Source organism: Triticum aestivum, chromosome 5B (genome assembly GCF_018294505.1).
Source record: "Triticum aestivum cultivar Chinese Spring chromosome 5B, IWGSC CS RefSeq v2.1, whole genome shotgun sequence".
NCBI classification, from domain to species: Eukaryota; Viridiplantae; Streptophyta; class Magnoliopsida; order Poales; family Poaceae; genus Triticum; species Triticum aestivum.
Window position 1 is genome coordinate 608849200 of NC_057807.1, and position 16165 is coordinate 608865364.

Here is a 16165-nt window from a genome sequence, read left to right on the forward strand (position 1 = left end):
ATGAAACTGAAACTGTTGTGGCACATCTTACTAAGTTGAATGACATAGCCACCCTTTTTACTCATGATAAGAAAACTCGATACCACTTTATTCTCAAATTATTTCCTTTCTCACTAAAGGGTGATGCTAAAGCTTGCTACCATACTCTTGTTCCTGGTTGTGTGCATAGTCCCTAGGATATGATTTACTACTTCTCTGAAAAATATTTTCCTGCTCATAAGAAACAAGCTGCCTTATAGGAAATATTTAACTTTGTTCAAACTAAAGAAGAGAGTATCCCACAAGCTTGAGGGAGGCTTTGCCAGTTACTTAATGCTTTGCCTGATCATCCTCTTAAGAAAAATAAAATACTTGATATCTTCTATAATGGACTAACCCATGCTTCTAGGGACTTCCTAGATAGTTGTGCTGGTTGTGTTTTCAGGGAACGAACTATTGCTCAAGCTGAAGAATTATTGAATAACATATTGAAAAATTATGATGATTGGACTATTCCTGAACCACCGCCTAAACCCACTCCGAAGAAGAGGGGTATATTGTATCTCAGTCCTGAAGATATGCAAGAGGCAAAGAAATCTATGAAGGAAAAAGGTATTAAAGCTAAGGATGTTAAAAATTTACCTCCTATTGAAGAAATACATGGGCTTGATACACCACCACTGCCTAAGGTGGTAGAGGTAAATTCTCTTATGAAGTTCGATGAAAATGATAATCCTCACAATATGCATCCTAGCCGATGCCTTTATGAGTTTGAAAACTACATTAGGAAACAAGACCACTTCAATGCAAATGCTATGAAACAATTGAAGTATAATTCTGATATGATTGCTCGCTTGAGTGACTTGTTATTTAGAATCTCAAATGATGTTAGAGGTGTTGGAAAACATGCTTCTATGGTTCAAACCTAGTTAGAACAAGTTGCTAAATCACAAAGAGAATTACTTGATGAAATGAATCATAATATACATGACTTTGTTGTTAGAGTAGCAACTAGAGGAGGTAAAATGACTCAGGAACCACTTTATCCTGAGGGACACCCAAAAAGAATTGAACAAGATTCGCAAAGAAATAACACTAGTGCACCTAGTCCTTCTAAAAAGAAAAAGAACAAAAAAATGATAGGACTTTGCATGCTTCTAGTGAACCTAAAATAGACAAACCTCATGATAATGAAAATGAAACTTCTATCTCTGATGCTGAAACTCAATCTGGTAATGAACATCCACCTAGTGATAATGAAAAAGACAATGATGAGGTTCATGAAGACACTCAACCAAATAATGATAAGGAACCAGATAATGATGTTGAGATAGAACCACCTGTTGATCTTGATAACCCACAACCTAAGAATAAAAGATATGATAAAGGAGAATTTGTTGCTAAAAACACGGTATAGAAAGAGAACTGTGGGTTCAAAAACCTATGCCTTTTCCACCCAAGTCAACTAAAAAGAAAGATGATGAAGAATTTGAACGCTTTGCTGAAATGCCGAGGCCAGTCTTTTTGCGTACTCGCTTGACTGACATCTTAAAAATGCCTCCTTATGCAAAGTATATGAAAGACATCATTACAAATAAGAGAAAAATACCGGAAGCTGAAATCTCCACTATGCTTGCTAACTATACTTTTAAAGACGGAGTACCTAAAAAACTTGGAGATCCAGGAATACCAACTATACCTTGCTCTATCAAAAAGAATTATATGAAAACTGCTTTGTGTGATTTAGGAGTTGGTGTTAGTGTTATGCCTTTCTCTTTATATAAAAGACTTGACTTGAATAAACTCATACCTACTGAAATATCTTTGCAAATAGCTGAAAAATCAACCGCCATACCTATTGATATCTATGAGGATGTGCCCGTTGTTGTTGCTAATGTTACTATTTTGACTGACTTTGTTATACTTGAGATGCCCGAGGACGACAACATGTCGATTATCCTTGGTAGACCCTTCTTGAATACTGCAGGGGCTGTTATTGATTGCAACAAAAGCAAGGCCACTTTTCATATTAATGGTAATGAGCATACGGTGCACTTTCCGAAGAAACAATTCCAAGTGAATGGTATTAATGTTATTGAAAAATCTCCAACAATCTCTATTGGAAGTTTTCAAATACCTCTACCTACTATCAAAAAGAAATATGAAATGCTTATTGTTGTGGAAATGCATATCCCCATTGAGGTAACTTAGTGATTTACGGAAAAAAATTGGTTTCATGCTAATCGAAAGTGGTTGTTAATAAGACCCGATCAACCTTATTAATGAATCATTTTTGAACGGTATGAAGTTGATGAATTTAGTAAGCACTACCTTTTGTCCCTACCTTTTGTTTTCTAGTATTTTTATTAGTTAAATAAAATAAAATGACATGTTTTGTCTATTTTCTGAATTTCCCGTGCAACAAAAATGACCCAAAAATAAAAGTTCTCAGAATGCTCTAAAAAAATTTTCACGATTTTTTTCTGAATATTTTTGAATTTTTGGTGCAAATAATACCAGAGGGAGGTGCACGAGGTGGGCACAACCCACTTGGGCGTGCCAGGACCCCCAGGCACGCCTTGGTGGGTTGTGGTCCCCACGTGGCCCCCCTCACTTTTCTCTTTAGCCCACATCATCACTCACCTCCAGAAAAAATTCGCCATTGCTCTCTCTCCCGTGTTCGAGCTCAAACCCGCGGATTTCGATCTCTTTGCTCGAAGCTCCGTTTTCGAAACTGTTTTGGGGAATTGTTGCTTGGTATGTGACTCCACCGTTTGTCCAATTAGTTTTTGTTTTAGTGGTTTATACTTTGAATAATTAGCTACTCTTGGTGCTACTATAGATGAGCTTGCATGTTGAATTCTTAGTGTTCTAAGTAGTTTGAATGCTTGCTATGGCCTCTATGTATCCCTAGGAGTGGTTGCTATCAATTTTGTGTAGTTTTGTTGGAAAAATTTTGTGAACTAAAAATTCAGATTTTTGTTCATAGGAAAAATTATACGCGGACATGAATATCTTTAGGAAGTTTGGCTCGAAGAAGAACTCCAAGGGTGTTATTGGGGAGTCTTCTAACAGTGATGTCCACCCTCGGAGGTTGGCGGAAGTACGGCCGTGTGAATGACCGCACACCCCGTTCCTACAAGAGGCTGGAATTTTTGAGGAGTTCATGCAGTATATTGCTAATGCCAGCCTCACCGACTTCATCACAGATGAGTGTGACCATCACCAAATCCTCACAAACATCTTTGTTCAAAGTTTTACTTTACTGCCTAGGAATAATCCTCCTGAAGTGAGCTTTGATTTATATGCTGAAAACCATCAGATACCGCTTACTGATTTTTGTAACACATGCATGATCCCTTCTGATGGGAGCTTGGCTGAGCCTAGGCTGACCGAGTTTGAGGCCTTATATCGCACTTTGATGGTGGGTGATGAGAGAGGAGTGTCAGCCATCACTGCCGCTGGCTTACATTTTCCTGTTGTTCGTTACTTTGCACTTTTCATTGCAAAATGCTTGCTTGCTAGGGAGAAGGTGGGTGCACTTAGTTCACCAGACCTTGATGTTTTACGTCGTGCACTTGAGGGCGACAACATGCATAGCTTGGGAGCTATCGTGGCTCGACGCCTGCATCTTAATAAATCCCAGGGTAAAATACATGGTGGGATTTTTGCTACTCGTTTGGTGGCTCACTTCGAGGTTGAGATACGCCCTCATGATTACCCTCTGACCAAAGTTTGCCTCGACCGTGCGGCCATGGATCACCACCATTTCACTGATATAGAATCTCCTAACATCCCTATTCCGTATAACCTGGTTTTTAGTGTAAGAACTCGTGATATTATTCCGTTGCCTACTCCTGCTTTGTTTGATTCTGCTGCCAGGGGCGGATATAGGATTATGCCTGCAGACATCATTGCCTACAGGAACGCTCAGGCTGTTGCGGAGGCAGCATAGGAGGAGCCTCAGCAGTGGGATGAGTGGATGCCCGCTCCTCAGCACCCCTACTACCCTCCAGGCTACTGATCGACTACCAACTTAGGCCAAAAGCCTAAGCTTGGGGGAGTACGTGTTTCTCACCGACATTATATTCATGTTCATGCATATCATTCTATTCGTCGGTGTTCATTCCTTTTCATTGTATCATCTATGCATAGATTTATTTTCTTGCTTTCTTCTTGTGTGTTTGAAAAACTTAAAAAAAATTTAGTTGTAGTAATTTACTTTCTTTGCATGCTTAGTAGTAGTATTAAAAGAAAATCCAAAAAGATTTCCTTGTTCTTCTTTTGCTTGTTGGGAGCTTTCCCGTGTAAATACGTTTTCTCGTTTTTGCTTTTCCCTTTTATTTGTCCGTTCTAGAAAACCAAAAGCTCCAAAAATATATCAGTATGTTTCTCTCAATTTATTTTCCTTTTATTCGAGTTGTACCGAGGAGAAGACCACGATGAAAATGTTGAGTGGCTCTCATATGAATAATTGTTTAACTAATAAAGAGCACATTTTACCCTGCCTTCTCCCGTTGAATAAAATGTTTGCAGATTCCAGCTTAGTCCATGGTATTCTTGCACTATTATTATTTTCATATCGTTCGGTCTTGCAAGTGAAAGGCAATAATGATGACATCCGATGAACTAGCCGTGGCAGGGTGAAACTGGTATGAACTCGACTTGTTCTGTTTGTGTAAATATGTTTAACCTAGTATCCATGATTCAGCCCATTATGATTAAACATGTTTGCAATGACAATTAGAGATTATAGTTTCTCATGTCATACATAAGTATTTGGGAGTTGATAATGATTTATCTTGGATATCAACATAGCGTTAAAATGATTATGATGTAGTACGATGATATGGTATCCTCCTCTGAATGTTTGAGTGGCTTGACTTGGCACATGCTCATGCATGTAGTTGAATCAAAACCAACATAGCCTCTATAATATTTATGGTCATGGTGTTCATATCCTACTCATGCTAGTGTCCAATGTTACTTATGGATAATGCATGATTATGATCGTTGTTGCTCTCTAGCTAGCCGCTTCTCAATCTAAATTGCTAGCCTTCGTCTGTACTAAGTGGGAATTCTGCTTGTACATCAAAAACCTTGAACCCAAAGTTATTCTAGATGAGTGCACCATACCTACCTATATGCGGTATTACCCTGCCGTCCTAAGTAAATTTGCATGTGCCACCTCAAAAACTTCTGAAAATTATCCTTTTTGTGTGCCTGGATCGTTCGTGGAACGACAGGAGGTGGTCGGTATCTTCCATGCTAAGCGGGTTATTCTCAGGTCGAGTGTTTATTCACTCGCCATCGCACGAGAAAATGGGCGGTAATAGGGATGCCCAGTCCCAAACTGCAAACATGAAAAAGAGTTCATCTCTGAAATAATCAAACAAAAACTCCCAATGGAGTCAAAACCTTTACTTTTATCGCTTGGGAACCGCCACTAGCATGCTTAGCATGGAGGATATTGATAACTGATGGTCGTGAAGTGAATAAGAAGGGTGCATGTCTCAAAATATCATTTATCTCTGTTTTAAAAATTGAGCTCTGGCACCTCTGCAAATCGCTGCCTCCCTCTGCGAAGGGACTATCTATTTACTTTTATGTTGTGTCACCACCTTCTAAAACAAGCGCCAGAAACTGAGTAGAGCACAGATGTCATGATTTATGCATTATGTGTAGCTAATGTTGGGTGCATCATGACTGGATCTTTTCTACCATGAATTGCAATGTTTAGTCGTTGTTTGAACTCTGGAGGTGCTCTGCATTTATGTTTTGCTGTCTTAGAAAGGGCTAGCAAGATACCACTATTGTCATATTATATCATGGTTGTTTTGACAACGTGTTGCTGTTTGAGATATTTTATTATTGCTCGCTAGCTGATTATGTCATTGATATGAGTCATTATAATCTTTAAATGTTATTGTTGACATGGTTAGTTATAATGTTGGCTGAAAACCTGGGTGTTGTTTAAGCTTATTTATACAAACAAGAGCGAAAGAGTTCGTAACGCTAGCTAATTATGTCATTGATATGAGTCATTATAATCTTTAAATGTTATTGTTGACATGGTTAGTTATAATGTTGGCTGAAAACCTGGGTGTTGTTTGATGACCCACAAGTATAGGGGATCTATCGTAGTCCTTTCGATAAGTAAGAGTGTCGAACCCAACGAGGAGCAGAAAGAAATGACAAGCGGTTTTCAGTAAGGTATTCTCTACAAGCACTGAAATTGTAGGTAACAGATAGTTTTGTGATAAGATAATTTGTAATGGGTAACAAGCAATGAAAGTAAATAAGGTGTAGCAAGGTGGCCCAATCCTTTTTGTAGCAAAGGACAAGCCTGGACAATTTCTTATAATGAGAAAAGCGCTCCCGAGGACACATAGGAATTATCATCAAGCTATAGTTTCATCACGCTCATAAGATTCACGTTCGGTACTTTGATAATTTGATATGTGGGTGGACCGGTGCTTGGGTATTGCCCTTTCTTGGACAAGCATCCCACTTATGATTAACCCCTATTGCAAGCATCCGCAACTACAAAAGAAGTATTACGGTAAACCTAACCATAGCATGAAACATATGGATCCAAATTAGCCCCTTACGAAGCAATGCATAAACTAGGGTTAAGCTTCTGTCACTCTAGCAACCCATCATCTACTTATTACTTCCCAATGCCCTCTAGGCCCAAATAATGGTGAAGTGTCATGTAGTCGACGTTCACATAACACCACTAGAGGAGAGACAACATACATCTCATCAAAATATCGAACGAATAGCAAATTCACATGACTACTAATAGCAAGCCTGCACCCATGTCCTCAGGAACAAACGTAACTACTCGCAAAGCATATTCATGTTCATAATCAGAGGGGTATTAATATGCATAAAGGATCTGAACATATGATCTTCTACCAAGTAAACCAATTAGCATCAACTACAAGGAGTAATCAACACTACTAGCAACCCACAGGTACCAATTTGTGGTTTTGATACAAGATTGGATACAAGAGATGAACTAGGGTTTGGAGAGGAGATGGTGCTGGTGAAGATGTTGATGGAGATTGACCCCCTCCCAATGAGAGGATCATTGGTGATGATGATGGTATATGATTTCCCCCTCCCGGAGGGAAGTTTCCTCGGCAGAACAGCTCCGCCGGAGCCCTAGATTGGTTTCACCAAGGTTCCACCTCGTGGAGGCGGAGTTTCATCCCGTGAGCTTCCTTATGATTTTTTCCAGGGTAAAAGACCTCATATAATAGAAGATGGGCACCGGAGGGCCATCAGGGGGCCCAGGAGACAGGGGGCGTGCCCCCACCCTCCTGGCCAGGGTGTGGGCCCCCTCAGGTACTTTCTTTGCTCATAAATTCTTATTAAATCCAAAAATGACTTTCGTCGAGTTGCGGGACTTTTGGAGGTGTACAGAATAGGTTTCCAATATTTGCTCCTTTTCCAGCCAGAATTCCAGCTGCCGGCATTCCCCCTCTTCATGGTAAACCTAGTAAAATAAGAGAGAATATCCATAAGTATTGTGACATAACGTGTAATAACAACCCATAATGCAATAAATATTGATATAAAATCATGATGCAAAATTAACGTATCAACTCCCCCAATCTTAGACCTCGTTTGTCCTCAAGTGGAAGCCGAAATCGAAAAATATGTCCACATGTTTAGAGATAGAGGTGTCGATAAAAATAAAATACGGACATGAGGGCATCATGATCATTCTTATAACAGCAACATATATAGATTTTGTCATATGATTTCTTATGCTCAAGTAACAATCTATTCACAATGTCAAGTATGGAACATAAACTTAATTGGGAACTAAAAAACTATAATCTCAATCATTGAAGCAATTGCAATTTATCATAACGTCAGAAAGAGTCAAGAATAGAGCTTTTCAGCAAGTCCACATACTCAACTATCATATAGTCTTCTACAATTGCTAACACTCATCCAATACTTATGGTTATAGAGTTTTAATCGGACACTGAGAAAGATAGGGGCTTATAATGTTGCCTCCCAACGTTTTACCTCAAGGGTAATGTCAATAATAATAGTTCATGCTAACGAACATCCAATTGGATATATGTATCAGGATCTTTCCAACACGAGGTGCTTGCTGAAGGATAAAATGAAAAAGGGAAAGGTGAAGATCACCTTGACTCTTGCATAAAGTAAAAGACATAAAGTAAAAGATAGGCCCTTTGCAGAGGGAAGCAGAGGTTGTCATGCACTTTTAGGGTTGGATACACAAAATCTTAATACGAAAGAACGTCACTTTATATTGCCACTTGTATATGGACCTTTATTATGCAGTCCGTCGCTTTTATTGCTTCCATAACAAGATCGTATAAAGCTTATTTTCTCCGCACTAATAAGTCATGCATATTTAGAGAGCAATTTTTATTGCCTGCACCGATGACAACTTACTTGAAGGATCTTACTCAATCCATAGGTAGATATGGTGGACACTCATGGCAAAACTGGGTTTAAGGATATTTGGAAGCACAAGTAGTATATCTACTTGGTGCTAGGAATTTGGCTAGCATGAGGGGGGAAGGCAAGCTCAACATGTTAGGAAGATCCATGACAATATACTCTAACTGGGTTGTGAGAAAACATAAACCATTACATTGTCTTCCTTGTCCAACGCCAACTCTTTAGCATGTCATACTTTAATGAATGCTCACAATCATGAAAGATGTCCAAGATAGTGTATTTATATGTGAAAACCTCTCTTTCCTTATTACTTCCTATTAATTGTAACGATGACCAAAACTATGTTTGTCAACTCTCAACAACTTTTAAGCCTCATACTTTCTATGTGTGAAGTCATTACTATCCACAAGATCAATATGAACTCTTTTATTCTTTTTATATTCTTTCTATTTTTCTCAAGATCATAGCAAGATATCAAAGCCCTTGACTCAACACTAATCTTTATTATAGATACTCATGGACTCGATTACAAAGAGATCACAAAGCAAAACTCAAAACTAATTCATATCAAAACTTCAATCTACTAGATCAAGATATTACTAAAGGATCGAACTAAGTAAAACAGTAAAGATAGGATTGTGATGGTGATACGATACCGGGGCACCTCCCCCAAGCTTGGCAATTGCCAAGGGGAGTGCCCATACCCATGTGATTATGTCTTCGGAGGTGGTGAAGTAGGAGTTGTCGATGATGTAGGCTTGTCGTCCATCTTCCAAGGCATTGGTTCACCATCATAAAAGGATGATCGAGTCTCCGGGATCCTCAAATCTGTAGCCAAACTCATCCTTTTGAATCTATATTCATACTCATAGTTTTGGTTTTGCAGGTCATAGATCTGCGCTTGGAGGTGCTCAATTTTCTCTTGAAGCTTGAAGATGGTCTCCCCAATGATCTTGGCATCCAGCTTATGGTTGTTGGTAAACTCCGTGATCATCATCCGGTTGGCGTTGAGTCCACGCTCCACCATCCCTTAACACTTGAAAACTTGTTGCTCCATGGCCTCGATCTTTGTCTCCATGCTTCTTGTATGCCTTGGTCCCTCCACATCGCGGATGTGCAGCACCCCCTCACGCATCTCAATGGTTTGAGGGTGTTGCAGCACCTCTGCGAGATAGGGGTTGATAACCCTCTCGAAAAACTTGTCCTTGGGAGCGCTTGGTGACGTCATGGTGCTCTAGATCTGTCAGAAAAATAGCTCGAAACAAAGACAAAAGATTTTTGCATGATATGGTGGTCAAAACTTTTGGGAGATTATATAATGAATTTTTACCGACCAAAATACGTAATGTGCAAGAAAACATAGTTCGGGAGGCACACGAGGTGTCCACGAGACAGGGGGGCGTGCCCAGTAGGGGGGGGGCTCCACCCTCGTGGAGGCCTCGTGTCCTTCTCAGACTACTTCTTTCTTCCCAAAATTCTTAAATATTCCAAAACAGAGAAAAATTGCCATTAGAACTGTTTTGGAGTCGGTTTACTTACCGTACCACATACCTATTCCTTTTCGGAGTCTGGAACGTTCTGGAAAGTGTCCCTTATGTATTCCTCCGGGGTTACGGTTTCAACAATATTAGTTTCAACATTAATAGGGTTACCTGAGATATAATGTTTGATTCTTTGACCGTTCACCACCCTCGGACTTGTGCCTTCGAAGTTGTTGATTTTTATGGCATCGGAACGATAGACCTCCTCGATAACGTTAGGACCTTCCCATTTAGAGAGAAGTTTTCCTGCAAAAAATCTTAAATGAGAGTTGAATAGCAACACATAATCACCTACATTAAGTTCTCGCTTTTGTATTCTTTTGTCATGCCATCTTTTAACTTTTTCTTTAAACAGCTTGGCATTCTCATAGGCTTGGGTTCTCCATTCATCAAATGAGCTAATGTCAAATAACCTCTTCTCACCGGCAAGTTTGAAGTCATAGTTGAGCTCTTTAATAGCCCAATATGCTTTATGTTCAAGTTCAAGAGGTAAGTGACATGCTTTTCAATAAACCATCTTATACGGAGACATACCCATAGTATTTTTATATGCAGTTCTATAGGCCCATAATGCATCATCAAGTTTCTTGGACCAATTCTTTCTAGAGCTATTAACAGTCTTTTGTAAATTTAATTTGAGCTCTCTATTGCTCAACTCTACTTGACCACTAGACTGTGGGTGATAAGGAGATGCAATTCTATGATTAACATCATACTTAGCAAGCATTTTACGGAAAGCACCATGAATAAAATGTGAACCATCATCAGTCATGAGATATCTAGGGACTCCAAACCTCGGAAAAATAACTTCTTTAAGCATCTTAATAGAGGTGTTATGATCAGCACTACTAGTTGGAATAGCTTCTAGCCACTTAGTAACGTAATCAACAGCAACTAAAATATATGTATATCCATTAGAGGCAGGAAAAGGTCCCATATAATCAAACCCCCAAACATCAAATGGTTCAATAACAAGAGAATAATTCATAGGCATTTCTTGATTTGTACTAATATTACTAATTCTTTGACATTCATCACACGACAAGACAAACTTACGGGCATCTTTGAAGAGAGTAGGCCAATAAAAACCGGATTGCAATACCTTATGTGTGGTTCTATCTCCAGCGTGGTGTCCTCCATATGGTTCGGAGTGACACTTGCGTAGGATATGTTCCTGTTCATGCTCAGGTACACAACGTCTAATAACACCATCTACTCCTTCTTTATAAAGGTGTGGGTCATCCCAGAAGTAATGTCTTAAATCATAAAAGAACTTTTTCTTTTGTTGGTATGTGAAACTAGGTGGTATAAATTTAGCAACAATGTAATTAGCATAATCAGCATATCATGGAGAAGTACGAGAAGCATTAATGACCACTAATTGTTCATCAGGAAAGCTATCATCAATAGGTAGTGGGTCATTAAGAACATTCTCTAGCCTAGACAAGTTGTCTGCAACGGGGTTCTCAGCTCCCTTTCTATTAATAATATGTATATCAAATTCTTGAAGCAAGAGGACCCATCTAATAAGTCTATGTTTAGCATCTTTCTTTTCCATAAGATATTTAATAGCAGCATGATCAGTGTGAATAGTAACTTTAGAATCAACAATGTAAGGTCTGAACTTATCACAGGCAAATACAACTGCCAAGAATTCTTTTTCAGTAGTAGCAAAATTTCTCTGGGCAGCATCAAGAGTCTTACTAGCATATTGAATAACATTTAATTTCTTATCAACTCTCTGCACTAGAACAACACCTACAACATAATCACTAGCATCACACATACTTTCAAAGGGTAAATTCCAATCAGGTGGCTGAACAATAGGTGCAGTGATCAAAGCTTTCTTAAGTACTCCAAATGCTTCTACACAATCATCATCAAAGACAAAAGGAATATCTTTTTTCAATAAATTAGTCAGAGGCCTAGAGATTTTAGAAAAGTCCTTAATGAATCTCCTATAAAAACCGGCATGACCAAGGAAACTTCTTATACCTTTAATGTCCTTGGGACATGTCATATTTTCAATAGCATCAACTTTAGCTTTATCAACTTCAATAACTCTTTCAGAAATTTTATGCCCCAAGACAATGCCTTCATTAACCATAAAGTGACACTTTTCCCAATTTTCAGGACGAGACTAGTGTCTTCACATCTCTGCAAAACTCAATCAAGGTTGCTGAAGTAATCATCAAAAGAGGATCCATAGACTGAGAAGTCATCCATGAATACCTCACAAATCTTTTCACAAAAGTCAGAGAATATAGCCATCATGCATCTTTGGAAGGTAGAAGGTGCATTACATAAACCAAAAGGCATATGTCTATAAGCAAAAGTACCGAAAGGGCAAGTAAAAGTAGTTTTTGATTGATTTTCCGCTGACACAGGTATTTGAGAGAAACCAGAATAACCATCTAGAAAGCAGAAATGTGTATGTTTGGATAGTCTTTCTAGCATGTGATCAATAAAAGGTAAAGGGTAATGATCTTTCTTAGTAGCTTTATTTAATTTACGGAAATCAATTACCATCCTATAACCTGTAATAATTCTTTGCTGAATCAATTCATCTTTATCATTAGGAACAACAGCAATACCTCCCTTTTTAGGGACACAATGGACAGGGCTTACCCATTCACTATCAGCAACAGGATAAATTATACCTGCCTCAAGGAGCTTTAGTATCTCCTTTCTTACCACTTCTTTCATCTTAGGGTTTAATCGTCGTTGAGGATATCTAACTGGTTTGGCATCTTTCTCCACTTTAATTTTGTGTTGGCATAGAGTGGGACTAATGCCCTTAAGATCGTCAAGAGTATATCCAATAGCAGCACGGTGCTTCTTCAGAGTTTTCAATAATCTTTCCTCTTCCTGCTCTGAAAGGTTAGCACTAATATAACATGATATATCTTCTTTTCAACAAGATAAGCATATTTAAGATTATCAGGTAATGGTTTTAGCTCAAACACGGGATCACCCTTGGGTGGAGGAGGATCCCCTAGGATTTCAACAGGTAAGTTGTGTTTCAAAATAGGAACCCGTTGAAGGAATACTTCATCTATTTCCCTTCTTTCATTCATAAACATATCATTTTCATGGTCTAGCAAATATTGTTCTAACGGATCAGTAGGAGGTACGGCAATAGAAGCAAGACCAATTATTTCATCTTTACTAGGTAATTCTTTATCACGGGGTTGTCTACGAAATTTAGAAAAATTAAACTCATGAGTCATATCATCTAAGCCAATTGTAACAACATCCTTTTTGCAATCAATCTTAGCATTAACAGTATTCAAGAAGGGTCTACCAAATATAATGGGACAAAAGTCATCTTGTGGGGAACCCAGGACGAGGAAATCAGCAGGATATTTAACTTTCCCACACAAGACTTCAACATCTCTAACAATCCCAACTGGTGAAATAGTATCTCTATTGGAAAGCTTAATTGTAACATCTATTTCTTCTAAGTCAGCAGGTGCAATATCGTGCATGATTTCATTATATAAGGAAAAAGGTATTGCACTAGCACTAGCACCCATATCACATAAGCCATGATAACAATGATCTCCTATTTTAACAGAAATAACATGCATGCCTACAACATGTCTATGTGTTTTAGCATCTGGTTTAACATTATTAGCAGTTTCACCATAGAAATAAATAACATGCCCATCTATATCATCATCCAAGAGATCTTTAACCATTGCAATACTAGGTTCAACTTTAATTTGGTCAGGAGGTGTATAAGTTCTAGTATTACTCTTACGAACAACAGTTGAAGCTTTAGCACGATCCTTCATTCTAACAGGAAAAGACGGCTTCTCAACATAAGTAGTAGGAACAATAGGATCATTATAAGTGATATTCTTTTCTTCAACTGTAATAGGTGCAACTACTTTTACTTCAATGGGAGGATTATATTTAAACCACTTCTCCTTAGGGAGATCAACGTGAGCAACAAAAGATTCACAGAAAGAAGCTACTATCTTAGAGTCAAGTCCATATTTAGCGCTAAATCCATGAAAAGCATCGGTATCCATAAAAGATTTAACACAATCAAACTTAGGTGTTATACCTAACTCCTTACCATTGTCAGAACCCCAATCTTCAGAGTTGCGTTTAATTCTTTCCAATAAGTCCCACTTGAATTCAGTAGTCTTCAGCATATAAGAACCAGCACAGGAAGTATCGAGCATGGTGCGATCATTGAGAGAAAGCCGAGCATAATTTTTTTGAATAATCATTTCTCTTGAGAGCTCATGATTGGGGCATGAATATAACATTGACTTAAGCCTCCCCCAAGCTTGAGCGATGCTTTCTCCTTCGCGAGGCCAGAAATTATATATGTAATTACGATCATGGTGAACAAGATGCATAGGATAGAACTTTTGGTGAAATTCCAACTTCAATCGTTTATAGTTCCAAGATCCCGTATCATCACATAGCATATACCATGTCAATGCATCTACCTTCAAAGATAAAGGGAAAACCTTCCTCTTAACAATGTCATCGGGAATACCTGCAAGCTTAAATAATCCACAAACTTCATCCACAAAGATAAGGTGTAAATCGGGATGCAATGTTCCATCTCCTGCAAAGGGATTAGCTAGCAGTTTCTCTATCATACCCGAAGGAATTTCAAAGTAAACATTTTCAGTAGGTTCAGTAGGTTGAGGAGCAATTCTTTGCTCTACTGGTCGGGGCGAAGATACCCCGAACAAGCCCCTGAAAGGATTAGTTTCCATAGTAACAAGTGACGGAAAATTTCAGCACACTATATAAATGTTTCCTTACCAAGTTCCACTCACCAAAGGCGCTTCACTTCTCGGCAACGGCGCCAGAAAAGAGTCTTGATGACCCACAAGTATAGGGGATCTATCGTAGTCCTTCCGATAAGTAAGAGTGTCGAACCCAACGAGGAGCAGAAGGAAATGACAAGCGATTTTCAGTAAGGTATTCTCTGCAAGCACTGAAATTGTAGGTAACAGATAGTTTTGTGATAAGATAATTTGTAACGGGTAACAAGCAATGAAAGTAAATAAGGTGCAGCAAGGTGGCCCAATCCTTTTTGTAGCAAAGGACAAGCCTGGACAATTTCTTATAATGAGAAAAGCGCTCCCGAGGACACATGGGAATTATCGTCAAGCTAGTTTTCATCACGCTCATATGATTCACATTCGGTACTTTGATAATTTGATATGTGGGTGGACCGGTGCTTGGGTACTGACCTTACTTGGACAAGCATCCCGCTTATGATTAACCCCTATTGCAAGCATCCGCAACATATCGATCCAAATCAGCCCCTTACGAAGCAACACATAAACTAGGGTTTAAGCTTCTGTCACTCTAGCAACCCATCATGTACTTATTACTTCCCAATGCCTTCCTTTAGGCCCAAATAATGGTGAAGTGTCATGTAGTCGACATTCACATAACACCGCTAGAGGAGAGACAACATACATCTCATCAAAATATCGAACGAATAGCAAATTCACATGACTACTAATAGCAAGACTTCACCCATGTCCTCAGGAACAAACGTAACTACTCACAAAGCATATTCATGTTCATAATCAGAGGGGTATTAATATGCATAAAGGATCTGTACATATGATCTTCCACCAAGTAAACCAATTAGCATCAACTACAAGGAGTAATCAACACTACTAGCAACCCACAGGTACCAATTTGTGGTTTTGATACAAGATTGGATACAAGAGATGAACTAGGGTTTGGAGAGGAGATGGTGCTGGTGAAGATGTTGATGGAGATTGACCCCCTCCCAATGAGAGGATCATTGGTGATGATGATGGTGATGATTTCCCCCTCCCGGAGGAAAGTTTCCCCGGCAGAACAGCTCCGCCGGAGCCCTAGATTGGTTCCGCCAAGGTTCCGCCTCGTGGCGGCAGAGTTTCGTCCCGTGAGCTTCCTTATGAATTTTTTCTAGGGTAAAAGACCTCATATAGCAGAAGATGGGCACCGGAGGGCCACCAGGGGGCCCAGGAGATAGGCGGGGGGGGGGCGCCTAGTAGGGGGGGACCCCCCACCCTCCTGGCCAGGGTGTGGGCCCCCTCAGGTACTTTCTTTGCTCATAAATTCTTATTAAATCCAAAAATGACTTTCGTGGAGCTGCGGGACTTTTGGAGCTGTGCAGAATAGGTTTCCAATATTTTCTCCTTTTCCAGCCAGAATAC